The sequence below is a fragment of the Pantherophis guttatus genome, chromosome 7, assembly GCF_059756535.1.
Source record: "Pantherophis guttatus breed Tessera chromosome 7, ASM5975653v1, whole genome shotgun sequence".
Taxonomy (NCBI): Eukaryota; Metazoa; Chordata; class Lepidosauria; order Squamata; family Colubridae; genus Pantherophis; species Pantherophis guttatus.
This window is the reverse complement of record NC_142069.1, coordinates 11,349,296-11,362,581: the sequence shown is the minus strand read 5'-3', so window position 1 is coordinate 11,362,581 and position 13,286 is coordinate 11,349,296. Positions and strand designations below refer to the sequence as shown.

The 13,286-nt window shown below is 43.8% G+C and overlaps 1 protein-coding gene across 2 annotated transcripts in view; it reads left to right on the top strand.

Annotated features, from left to right (window-relative positions):
- PDE3A (phosphodiesterase 3A) overlaps positions 1–13,286 on the top strand; it is a 305,739-nt gene that overhangs the window by 239,991 nt on the left and 52,462 nt on the right. The gene's annotated exons all lie outside the window — the stretch shown is intronic.

The window sequence follows — 13,286 nt, the reverse complement described above, 5'->3', positions numbered from 1 at the left end:
AAGAACGGAAGAAGCTTCTTGGATGAGAAGCGAAATATTTTCAAGGAAAAAAAGAAGAAGAGAGTCCAGTTGACTTTTGGCAAAGTCAAACTTTGGGACAACCATGACCTGGATGATTGAGAATCTCCATAGCAGGGGTGAAATCCAGCAGGTTCTGACAGGTTCTGGAGAACCGGTAGCGGGAATTTTGAGCAGTTCAGAGAACCGGCAAATACCACCTCTGGCTGGCCCCAGAGTGGGGTGGAAATGGAGATTTTGCAATATCCTTTCCCCAGGAATGGGGAGGGAATGGGGATTTTGTAGTATCTTCCCTCCAGGGAATGGAGATTTTGCAGTATCCTTCCCCTGCCATGCCCACTAAGCCACGCCCACAGAACTGGTAGTAAAAAAATTTGGATTTCACCACTGCTCCATAGACATTCCTCCATTAGAGATGGAATAAAATCTGGATTTTCACTGAACTCCCAAGAGTCCCTTGGGAGTTGGGCGGCGTAGAAATGTGACAAAATAAATAAATAAATAAATAAATAAATAAATAAATAAATAAATAAATAAATAAATAAATAAATTTCTATCCTTGCACAGACACCTGAATTAAATTGAATTGGTATTTGCGGGACCGCCTTCTGCCGCCGATAGCCTCCCACCGACCAGTACGCTCCCACAGAGAGGGACTCCTCAGGGTGCCATCAGCCAGGCAATGTCGGCTGGTGACCCCCAGGGGGAGGGCCTTCTCTGTGGCAGCACCTGCCCTCTGGAACGATTTGCCCCCGGAGATACGAAGGATATTGGATCTCCGGGTCTTTCGCCGTGTCATAAAAACTTTTCTTTTCCATCAAGCAGGGCTGGTGTGAACACCCACCCACCCCCCTTTTTTTTTTTTTTAGCTTTTTAAATTGTCAATGGGTTTTAGTTTGAATGTTTTAAATTTTGGGCCAAAGTCATATAATTCTTTTTTAAAAAATTTAAATTTTGTATTGGTATGTGTTTTAGTTCTGGCTGTGCACCGCCCTGAGTCCACTTGGAGAAGGGCAGGATATAAATTGAATAAATAAAATCAACAAATAAATAAATTTAATTGAATACTTTATTTGGCCAAGTGTATTAGGCACACAAGGAATTTGTCTCCAATGCGGAAGCTCTCCATGTCTATGCGAAGTATCCTCCTCATCCTTCTCAGATTAACAGATTAACAGAGTTGGAAGGGACCTTGCAGGTCATCTAGTCCAACCCCCTGCCCAAGCAGGAGACCCTACAACTGCCTCTACCTAGGATCGAACTCAACAACCTCCTGATTGTGAGGCAAGAGCTCCACCTCTAGGCCATGGTAGCTGGGTTCTCCTCCTCCTCCTCCTCCTCCTCCTCCTCCTCCTCCATAAGAGGGGGGAAGTAAAGAAAATAATAAAAAGGATAAATAATAATACTGCAGCCATACTACATGAGTAAATATACATAGACATTAGACAGCACTGTGAGAATTAGGTGTTCAGCAGGTTGACGGCGCGAAGGAAAGTGCACTGCAAAATCTTTGGAATGCAGATTTTACCTTTAAAAAAAAGGTGTTGAAGACTGTTGTCCCTTTTGCTCTTCCCTTCCTGTCCCTCTACTTAGTTCTTCCTTCCAAGATAACAACATCTTAACAGTTGGGGAGGTTACAGAAAGTCCCTAAAATAAAATATTGATATCGCCACATCGACAGAGATGGATAATCGGCTTGAAAGCTTAGTGTTCTCAGTGTAGTTAAGATTGAAGCCCGTCTCAAAAGAGTCATCATTCCTTATATTGCAGGAAGGCAAAGGCCTGGCCTCTGGGGGGGGGGGCAGAGAACTAAGCTGTCAAGATGGCCTTTTGGCAGCTCCTTTATTTATTTTTATTTATTTTATTTTATTTTATTGAATTTCTATACCGCCCTACTCCCGAAGGACTCAGGGCGGTGCACAGCCATGAAATAAAACACATAGATATACAAAATTTAAAATCAAATAAAATGAATTAAATAAATTTGGCTGAATTAATACCCATAATTTAAAATACCCATATTTTAAAATACATTAAAAATTTTAAATTTACACTTAAAAGGGAGAAGATTTAGGCGAGGCCAGCTTGATGAAATAAAAGCGTCTATGAGATTAGTCAGAAGAAGGAGGTACATGGGCCTTACCTGTTAGCTTCTTAAATGAAGATGGCGCACGAGAACCATTTATGACATACGGTATAATCTTTTCCCAACTTTTGATACTGATCAGAAGACAAATCTCCGAAGAGTTCTGTCGGGTGGAACTAAGCTTCTTGGCTTTCTAAACGTCGACAGAGCAGTGAAAAAACTACAGTAGTGGCCAACATTGCGGAAACCTTTTGGGAAAAGTGTATTTTTGAGGTTTGATGCAGGGGTGGGTTCTAAATTTTTTTTACTACCGGTTCTGTGGGCGTGGCTTATTTTGTGGGTGTGGCTTGGAGGTCATGTGACTAGGCGGGCGTGGCTAGCGGGTCAGAGTCATTTCTGGAAGGTCCTCGCACTTACGACCAGTCCTCGCACTTACGACCCGACTCATTTGTTTGCTTTTAACACTGATCAGCTGTAGGGCGGCCCTTTGAAGCCCCGCGGCAAGAGTTTAAACGGGTTTTTTTCCCTCTAGTCATCAGCTGGGACTCAGGAGGCAGCAATAGATTAGGGGTGGGACCAAATAAAAGGTAAGAATAATGTGGGGGGGTGTGAGGGCGAGGGGGGGAGAACCGGTTCGGTGACGTCATATCGTCACCGCTACCAGCTCGGCCGAACCGGGAGGAACCCACCACTGGTTTGATGGCTAATAACACCACTTTTTGTGGGGGGAGTTTCAAGATAATCCTATGCCACTGCTGGAATGGCCTGGGAATAGCCCAGACCTTAACCCAATTGAAAATCTATGGAGCCGACTAAAGAAACTTGTTAGTCGGAAGTGTCCCAGCAATAAAACCCAGTTAACTCTTCATTCAGACTCTAAACATTTTCACCAGTTCAGATGAAAGACAGGTAGATAACAATTTCAAGATTTGCTAAACTTAGTGAGGTAAAGCTCCCTTTGGGTTTTCTGCAGCTTAGTCCGTGGTGCAAACCTAGCCCCCGTTGCATTAGTTTAAGAGTCAGAGGTATTGTGTTGTTGGAAGGAAAATCCATCTGGTTCAGTTGCAAGCTGGGAGAAAGACGCTGGAAATAAAATGTTGTGGTTCTGGGACAGCTGACCCACCAACTGGGTGAATGGAAGGGTTCTTCTTCTACAGTTCTGTAACTTTGAAGTTTGGGATTTGTGCAATATGGGCTTTGTGTTCTGAAAGGGTGTTGGGTAATTCTTATTGTGGCTGATGGCTATGTCCTGTGTTAGATTTTTGGGTGAGGGGCTGCTTGCTCTAATCCTACCATTCTGCTTTTGTTAGCTGTCCAAATTGCTGTAAGGGGTTTCAAAATATCCTGTCTTGAATGGACTTCTGCCGGCAGTATGTGCTTTGCTTATTAATGGAGCCATCTAGCTAGCTGGCTTCCTCTTTCAATAAGCTCGTTATCTCCTTAAGTGCAATTAGCTTCTTGTTACAATGTTTTCTTTAGGCATCTGGCTGGAATGTGGAATGCGCTTCAGGCAGTTTTTTTATTAGCGCCTTGGTTTTTTGGCTTTTCTGAGTCTTTTTCTTATGGCTAATATTTCTAAGGCTTTTCCTTATAGTTAATATTTCATTTGGGATAATGGGGGGGGTTGATTTCTTCCTACAGTGTGAACCCCCAAATGGGCTAATTCAGAAGCCAGGTTAAACAGGTTACATCCAGGAAAGCTAACAATCATTGGTAGTCCTCTATTCCAGCGGCCCACAACTTTTTGGGCATCAGGGACCAGTTCCGTTGGAAGAGGTTTTTCCGGTGACCGGAGGGGGGCACGGCTTCGTGTGTGGCTTGCATCACATGGATTGGGGGATTTACTTGTTTGCATGGCCCGGTTTTTGGCATGCCGTGGACCAGGGATGGGTTCTAACATTTTTTATTACCGGTTCTGTGGGCGTGGCTTATTTTGTGGGCGTGGTTTGATGGTCAGGTGACAATTCTTTAGGATTTAGCAGAGGTACTGGTCTACCAGGCTTTTAACTGCTTGAAGAGCCGTACCGGTCTACCCATTTGTTTTTGGAGCGCACTGGTCTACCACCACACTGCCTTTTACCGCTGATCAGCTGTAGGGCGGCCCTTTGAAGCGCTGCGGTAAGAGTTTAAACAGTTTTTTCCTTCTAGCTGATCAGCTGGGACTCAGGAGGCAGTGAATAGATTGAGGGCGGGGCCAGGCAGAGGTGGTATTTACCGGTTCTCCGAACTACTCAAAATTTCCACTACCGGTTCGCAAGAACCGGGGAGAACCGGTAGCAACCTACCTCAGTGGTCCACGGACAGGAGTTTGGGGGGCCCTGCTCTATTCTGTTTTTAAACAGTTACAGTACAGGTTGACGTACAAATATATATTTATTTTAGCGACCAAAGTTACAACAGCACTGAAAAAAGTGACGTACAACCGGTCTTCACACTTATGACCATTGCAGCATCCCCATGGTCACTTGATTAAAATCGGGCGCTTAGTGACTGATACGTATTTATGATATCACCCACGGCCTGGGATCACATAATTGCCATTCATGATCTTCCCAGCCAGTTTACGACAAGCAAAGTCAGTGGAGGAAGATGGATTAGCTTCAGTGGTGGGCTACTGCCGGTTCAGACAGGTTCGGGCAAACCGGTAGTTGTGGCCTGCAGGGCGCAATCCCGTCCTGTATCGCTGTGTTGTTTGACGTCGGATGCATGTGTGGACGACGCACCCGAGTCAGTTTCCGTGTTTTGTGATGCTGCACGCATGTGCAGATGGCGGGCACGAGCCAATTCCCGTGTTTTGTGATGCTGCACACATGTGCAGATGGCGTGCACGAGCCAATTCCCGTGTTTTGTGATGCTGCACACATGTGCAGATGGCGGGCACGAGCCAATTTCCGTGTTTTGTGATGCTGCACGCATGTACAGATGGCGGGCACGAGCCAATTCCCGTGTTTTGTGATGCTGCACGCATGTGCAGATGGCGGGCACGAGCCAATTCCAGTGCTGGGCGAACCAATTGTTACGGTATGTGACGCCCACCTCTGATTAGCTTAATAACTATGCGATTCACTTAACAACTGCTCTGATTTGCTTAACAATTGTGGCAAGAAAATCAGGCACAATACAACTTGCAACCATTCATTTAACAACTCTCCGAACTTGCAACAGCACTGAAAACTTGCAACCGGTCCTTGCATTGATGGCTGTTGCATCAGCTCCATGGTCATGTGATCAAAATTCAGGCACATGGCAACACTTGGTATTTACAATGGCTGCGTTGTCCTGGGGTCATGTGCTCACCTTTCGTAACGCAAAATCGATAGAGTAAACTTGATTCGAATGATTCACTTAACAACTGCAGTAATTCAATTTAACAACCACAGCCAAAAAAACCGGTTGCATAACTGGGCATGACTATATATGAAATTTTAAAGAGAATAAAACAATCCCAAATTTTGAAAAAAGGAATAAAGAAATATAATAAGTAAGTGAAAAAGGTGCAAAGAAAAGAGAGAGAACAAAAAGGAAAATCAAAGGCTTCCAATCTTCTTAACAGCAGCTAGAAGTACATTTACATTTTACCCTCTCTATCCTGTATATTTTTAATATACAGTATATAATTTGTATTAAGCAAATGGTTAAGAGAATAAAAACAATGCAACAACCCAAAATAATAAAAACCATACAAATATTGAAAACAAAAGAGTAAAGAAGCTAAAGAAAGATAATAAGTCAGAAAGGTGCAAAAAAAAAAAAAGAGAAAGGAAAAATGTTTATGAAAAAAAGGAATTTTGGGAATTGTTTTCATAAAGAGCAGAGCAGAGCAGTCCCAAAAATTGTAGTCCCAAAAATCTAGAGGATGCTGTGTTACCATAAGCTGTTGGCCCTCAAGCCTCTTTCACTCTCTTTCTCTTTTACGCATTCTATTAGAACAATTGAAACTGCAATAGAAATGGTTTATCACAATTTCATTTGTTATTAATTGCAGGAAGCTAATTTGCTTTTCCATAGAAAAATCTGACAGCCCACAGGCTTTGCAAATTTATGCACTCATTCTCTGGGAGCTGAGAATATGGCATCGGAATACATACCCAGTGGGTTAAAACAAGAGTTTAAATATAACCCGCCCCCCTTTCCACACGCACATTTGTTATGCCCAGTATAAATTTTAAAAATCAACAAGGAATAGTTGGATCAGAAAACATACGGTGTGTGCTACTGCCCTCTAGTGGAGCCTTGGGACGATGCAGTGCGAAGAGTTTCCCCTCTTTTTTTTCACATAAAACTAGCGCAAAGACTAGCAAGCGGAATCTGGTGGCTTTATTTGTCAAGTGGGGCATTTTTAAGATTGTGTATGATAGATAATGGAATCATTTCTTGAATCCTTAGAAAAATTAAGTTTAGGATTGTATTTTTTTGGGGGGGGGATTGTGTTCGAGGTTGGCTGAAGTGTCTGTGCCAATGTTTTGCCCAGTGGTGGGTTTCAGCAGATTCTGACCAGTTCTGACGAACCGGTAGCGGAAATTTTGAGTAGTTCGGAGAACCGGTAAATACCACCTCTGACTGGCCCCGCCCCCATCTATTCTCTGCCTCCTGAGTCTCAGCTGATCAGGAGGAAATGGGGATTTTGCAGTAACCTTTCCCTGCCACGCCCACCAAGCCACGCCACGCCCACCAAGCCATGCCACGCCCACCAAGCCACGCCCCACAGAACCGGTAGTAAAAAAAATTTGAAACCCGCCACTGGTTTTGCCTAAAGTAAGTCTTTTATCACCAGTGAAAAGTTGTTTTCGATTTTTCTTTTCACCAGTGAAATTTTCATAGGAGGAAGGATGTATGAGGTATTGTAAAATGTGTGTGTCTCAATCTCCTGTTTTTCCTTGTTCAAGCATTTCTCCAGCAATCTGCAGCCTCCATGGCTTTCTATCCTAAAGATGACTGAGAAGTTCATTTTTGGCTTCCGTAAGAAACCGTTGCCTGCATAATTCTGTCCTCTGGAGGTATCGACATCTCCTGACATCTGAATGTCTTTTCCAAGGCCCTCATTGCTATTCTGCCAGCTCTATGGCTTATTTCTTGAACTGCTGGTTCCTTTACTCTTGATCAGCAGTCACCAACTGGTGGTCCATGAGAAAATTTTGGTGGTCCTCAGAAAAAATATTTGCATTTTTTATATTGCACTAATAGGGTCCTCAAACTACGGCCCCTAGGAGAAATACATGCAATGAAAGCTTGTGTTACTGCAGAGACTCTCCCCCTTCGGGGTCTTTTTGTGCGGGTCGGAGGGGGGCAGAAATTTCAACTTGGGGTCTGCTTCAGCCTCCTGGTGCACGGCTTTGGGCAAAGGCTGGAGGGAAGCACCGCTGGTGGCAAAGAGCCAGAGGCCCTTGTTCCAGTGGGACTGCATCATGGCCTGGAACTGGCTGATCATCTCAGCCCGCTAAGCCTCCAGGCGCCAGTACCTGGTCTTGCACTCCCGCAGGTCTTCCCTCTGCTTGGAAAGCCTATGCTCCTAGTCCTGAGTGAGGTGCTTCTGCTGAGCCTCCTTCTTGGTCAAATCCAATTTGAACTGAGCCAGCTGTTTTGCCAACTCTTTCTCGTGGTGACTGCTTAGCTCCAACAACTGCTTCCTTTTGGGGCCCTAAGGAGCCTGGGCAGGCAGGCGAGGAGTGGCTGGAGGGGAGGGGTGCATAGAGGCTGGGGACGCGCCCCTTGACCTGAGTGACATTGAGTTGACCATGCCCACCCAGTCACATGACCACCTAGCCACACCCACCCAGCTGGTCATTAGGCAGATCATATTAGTGGTCCGCGGGATTTAAAATTATGAATTTTAGTTCTTCAAAATCTGATTATGAGTCCTTGTGTATTCCTCCATGTTTATTGGCTCCGTTTAGAATTTCCATCTTTTTAAGTCAAAACTCTCCCTGGTAGGTTCCTTGCCTTTAACAACGACACCGTAGGGAGCTATAACGTGGTCCTTTCCAAGTTGAGAATGGTTTTACCTGATGAGTTTCAATTGATGCAGTCGTTTGATATAAACTTAGCAAAACTGGATGTATTTCTTCTTGAATGGCGGCCAAAAAAAAAAAAGAAACAATCCTTTGGAGAAACTAAAAATGACAGATTTGTTCTTCTTTATGTCCTTCTTTCCTCCATGCCTCCTCCTTTTGAGGACAACTCCTTTATTGTCCTCGCCCTCCTTTATAGTATGTCTTCCAGCAATTCCGTTTCCTTCCAATTTATTTTTCACATCTGTTAGAGAGAATAATTCACATTTCAAATGACGATATAACTGCCATTGTTTTGTTCTATACTTTGCTTCCCCCATTCTCGCTTGGCTGTGTCTTTTTCGCTTTCTAACCATCTGGATTTTTAAGACTTAAAAGACTGCGCGGAATAATAAGGGCAGATTTTTCGAAAATGGGGGGGGGGGATTGCTCTGAACTTGATGTATAATTTAAAGAAAAATTGAGAGTCTGAATCTGTAATTCCTTCCATGTGTTATATGGAATTAAAAGGTAAATGAGAGAGAGAGAAGAGAGAGAAAGAGAGAGAGAGAAAATATGAATCATTCATGATCAATATTTTTAATTGTTTTATTTTCTTTCTTTGTCATCCCACTCCTCTACCAAATATTGTGGGATAAAGGGGACCCAACAGCTGTGTTTCCTGTCACGGAGGAAATTCCAAACTCTTGATGATATCAGGTTTTTTTTAATCATTTCAAAGTGGGACATGTCAGATATTTAAAAGATTTTCCATTTTGTCCCAAAATAGCCAAAAACAAAACATTGGAGACTAAATTATCTCAACGGTTGGAGAAATAGACCAACTCACGAGGCTCTTTTGATTAACTATATTTTCTCTTATATCTGCAGCACAGTAATTTGGTTAAACAATCAAGACATTGATGACAAAGGCTAGATTTTATTCTACTTCTTACCCATAGCTTCTTCTAACTATAGTATGGTTGTGTAGGAGAAGAGCATACAGAGCTAAGGGGGCAGAGTTTTTATTTTTATTTTATTTTATTTTATTTTATTTCAAATTTATATACCGCACCTTCTCCCAAGGGACTCAGGGCGGTGTACAGCCAGATAAAAGCATACAATACAAACATTAAGAACAATTAAAAGAATATATATTAATTTGGCCCCAGTTTAAAATGACAAACCAATTAAAAATTTAAAATTTAAAAATATGATAGCCAGCCCGGCTTGCTGAAAAAAGAAAGTTTTAAGGGCACGGCGGAAGGCACCAAGGTCTTGGATTCTCCTTATCTCAGGGGGCAGCTGGTTCCATAGGGTAGGTGCCCCCACAGAGAAGGCCCTACCCCTGGGGGTCACCAGCCTACATTGTTTGGCTGATGGCACCCCGAGGAGGCCCTCTCTGTGGGAGTGCACGGGTCGATGGGAGGTTGTCAGTAGCAGCAGGCAGTCTCGAAGATAACTAGGTCCTATGCCATGGAGCGCTTTAAAGGTGGTAACCAACACCTTGAAGCACACCCGGAAGACCACTGGGAGCCAGTGCAGCTCGCAGGAGCGGTGTTATGTGGGAGCGCCATGCAGCTCCCGTAATTACCCGCGCAGCCGCATTCTGGACCAGTTGGAGCCTCCGGGTGCTCTTCAAGGGGAGCCCCATGTAGAGAGCGTTGCAGTAGTCCAGGCGAGAGGTGACGAGGGCATGAGTGACTGTGCACATGGAATCCCGATCAAGAAAGGGTCGCAACTGGCGAATCAGGCGAACCTGCCAAAAGGTCCCCCTGGCTACAGCCGTCAGATGTTCCTCCAAGGACAGCTGCGTATCCAGGAGGACTCCCAGATTGCGCGCCCTCTCCGAGGGGGCCAAAGACTCACCCCCAATAGTCAGAGATGGAGTCAGCTGACTATATCGGGATGCCGGGAACCACAGCCACTCAGTCTTGGAAGGGTTGAGCTTGAGCCTGTTCCTCCCCATCCAGATCCACACAGCCTCCAGGCACTGAGACATCACTTCAAGGGCATCGTTGGGGTTAAGTGAGTCATCAGCCTGGAGTTATTATATTGCCACAAACGTCTAAGTCTAACCACTTTTGAATTCTGCTGAGCCTTAATCTGACACCAATTTAGCATTATACATTAGTTGGCTGGATTCATGGTTATAAGCACGAACAATAAATCTCCTCAACTGGAACTTATGTGACCCTGATCCTTGGCACCTGATGGGTTTGTTGCCTTAGCCTCATTTCATCTTGCAAGAATAGGAGTTATTATCCAGAGGGTTGTTTTGTTTAGGGATCAAGAAGATGCCCTCATGAGGATATTTGATGCAGATTGGGGTGGGTTCTAAAAATTTTTACTACCGGTTCTGTGAGCGTGGCTTATTTTGTGGGCGTGGCTTGATGGTCATGTGACAATTATTTAGGATTTAGCAGAGGTACTGGTCTACCAGGCTTTTAACTGCTTGCAGAGCTGTACCGGTCTACCCATTTGTTTTTGGAGGCACCGGTCTACTCATTCATTTTTGGAGGCACCGGTCTACCCATTTGTTTTTGGAGGCACCAGTCTACTCATTTGTTTTTGGAGGCACTGGTCTACCACCACACTGCCTTTTAACACTGATCAGCTGTACGGCAGCCCTTTGAAGCCCCGCGGCAAGAGTTTAAACAGTTTTTTCCTTCTAGCTGATCAGCTGGGACTCGGGAGGCAGCAATAGATTGGGGGTGAGGCCAAATAAAAGGTAAGAATAACGCGGGGGGTGGGGGAGGGCGGGAGGGCTCAGCTCCCAAAAAAAGAGAACCAGTTCAGTGATGTCATATCGTTACCGCTACCGGCTCGGCCGAACCAGGAGGAACCCACCACTGATCTGAAGCCTGAATTAATTGAAAGCAAACCTAAGATTCAGAAAACTCCCACAGTCATTAGAAAAGATGAGAAACCTTCAAGGTTTAGTTCGGTAGCCATCTTGTAGAGTGGCCACAACTTCAAATATGAAGTGAACTGAAGACATTTCTTGGATGAGAAATGAAACGTCTTCAAGGAAAAACAAAAGTCCAGTCGCCTTTCGAAAAAGCAGCTTTGGGACAAACATCCCTAATAATTTATACAGCTAGTCCTCAATTTGCAGCATCCCCATGGTCAGGTGATCAAAAATTCAGACGCTTGGCAACTGGCGGATATGATGGATGCAGTGTCCCAGGGTCACATGATCACTTTTTGTGACCTTTCGACAAGCAAAATCAATGGGGGAAGCCAGATTCACTTAATAACCTTGTTACCAATTTAACAACTAGAGTTAGTCACTTAACAACGGTGTCAAGAAAGGTGGTGAAAAGGAGCAAATCTCACTTAAAATCTGTCTTACTTAGCAACAGAAATTTTGGGCTCAGTTGTCGTAAATTAAGGACTACCAGTGTTCAATATGGCTCTTCCAGGGCTATCTCTGCTGCGACATAAAGTAGCATGGTTTTTTTTAGCAAAGACCAGAAATGATCATTTAATAGAAACCTGGTTTAGTTTCTACACTGGCTCAGTTCTTACACCGGTTGCCATAATGACATGAAAGCTCTTGGGGGAGGGAAAGTCATTTTTATAAAGTCTGTCAAGTCCACACCCATTATTTGCGTGAAAGGAACCCAAATTTCTTTTAAGAAAACATACTTTAAAAATTACGTATTTTCCAATCCCGGTAAATCCCTTTTGGGGCCGAACTGCAAACTCCGAAACGACTGGCGTTTTTCCACAGAAACTGCCGATCTGTGCTGCTCAAGTGTTTTTTTGGGTTTTTTTTTTTTGGAAATTAGAAGTTGAAGGCAAGGGAGAACAGTAGAGAAAGGAGAAATATGTTTACTTTTAATTTTAAGTCTTGGCCAGAGAGTTCATGATGTGCTTTGGAACCTGAAATCAGTTCGTGATATTTTGTTGGACTCTTTTTGATGCCTGGTAGACAATCTTTGGTTTTTCCTCTCCCTGCCCCTCCCTTCCACCCCACCCGCCATTTTGTTCCTTTGTTTTGCTTTGAGATGGGTTGGCAATCTTGATTGCTAGGACTATGGAGTAGTTCATATTTTTAACGGTGAATCAGATCTGGAATTGCATTTCCAACCTTGAATGCCTTTTTCCTTGAACATAAAGCAAACTAGGTAGGATGGTGCGGTGGCCTAGAGGTGGAGCTCTCGCCTCACAATCAGGAGGTGGTGAGTTTGATCCTAGGTAGAGGCAGATATTTCTCTCTCTGGGCATACTGAGAATATATCTGCTGAAAAGAACTCTGCATTGGTGACAGGAAGGGCATCTGGCCATTAAAACACTCTTCTAGCTCCATTTCAGTTGCCCAGATTCCACCCCGCAAGGGATTATGGGGTCGTTAAATGAAGATGATGATGATAAAGCAAACTAGGTCGCAGGCTAACATTGATGTAAGCTACTGTCAAAAAAGGCTTTAGGGAAATGGCTTTTTAATGGCTTTATGATCCTTTCTCGGGTTCTGGAGACAAAAAAAAAAAAAAATAGGATGAGCTAGAGCCACTGAAGGACATACAGATAGATCTCCACTTACAGCCATTTAGTGACTACTTGAAGTTACAACACCACTGAAAAACGTGACTTATTTTTCACACGACTGTTCCAACATCCCCAATGGTCATGTGATCAAAATTTGGATGCATGGCAACTGGTCCATATTTATGACAGTCGCGGTGTCCCGGGGGGTCATGTGATTATATTTGGCAACCTCCTGACAAAACGAAGTCAATGGGGAAGCCGGATTCATTTAACAACCATATTACTAATTTAACAACTGCGGTGATTCGCTTAATAACTGTGGCAAGAAAGATTTTAAAACGCGGCAAAAACTGCCCCACTTAGCCACAAGAAGTTTGAAGCTCGATTGTGGTCGTACGTTGAAGGCTACATTTTCCTAAGAACATGGATATTTACCTCATGAACATATAATAAAGCTGATTTATATGGGCAGTCAAACTAGAAGCAGTATGAATCGTTTCATTTATGTTAGGTTTTTCTTTTCATTTAATGTGCAAAAAAGCATCTTCCGGCTGATGTTAGTGCCCATTAATGGTACCATAGAAAGCGTAGAACAAGAATTATGTAGGGTGGGTTTTTTTCGTTCTACGTTGACCTAGGTCAGCAATATAATGCCAGTGGGCATCATGGCAACCCTCCTCCCTCCCTTCCTTCCCACTGTA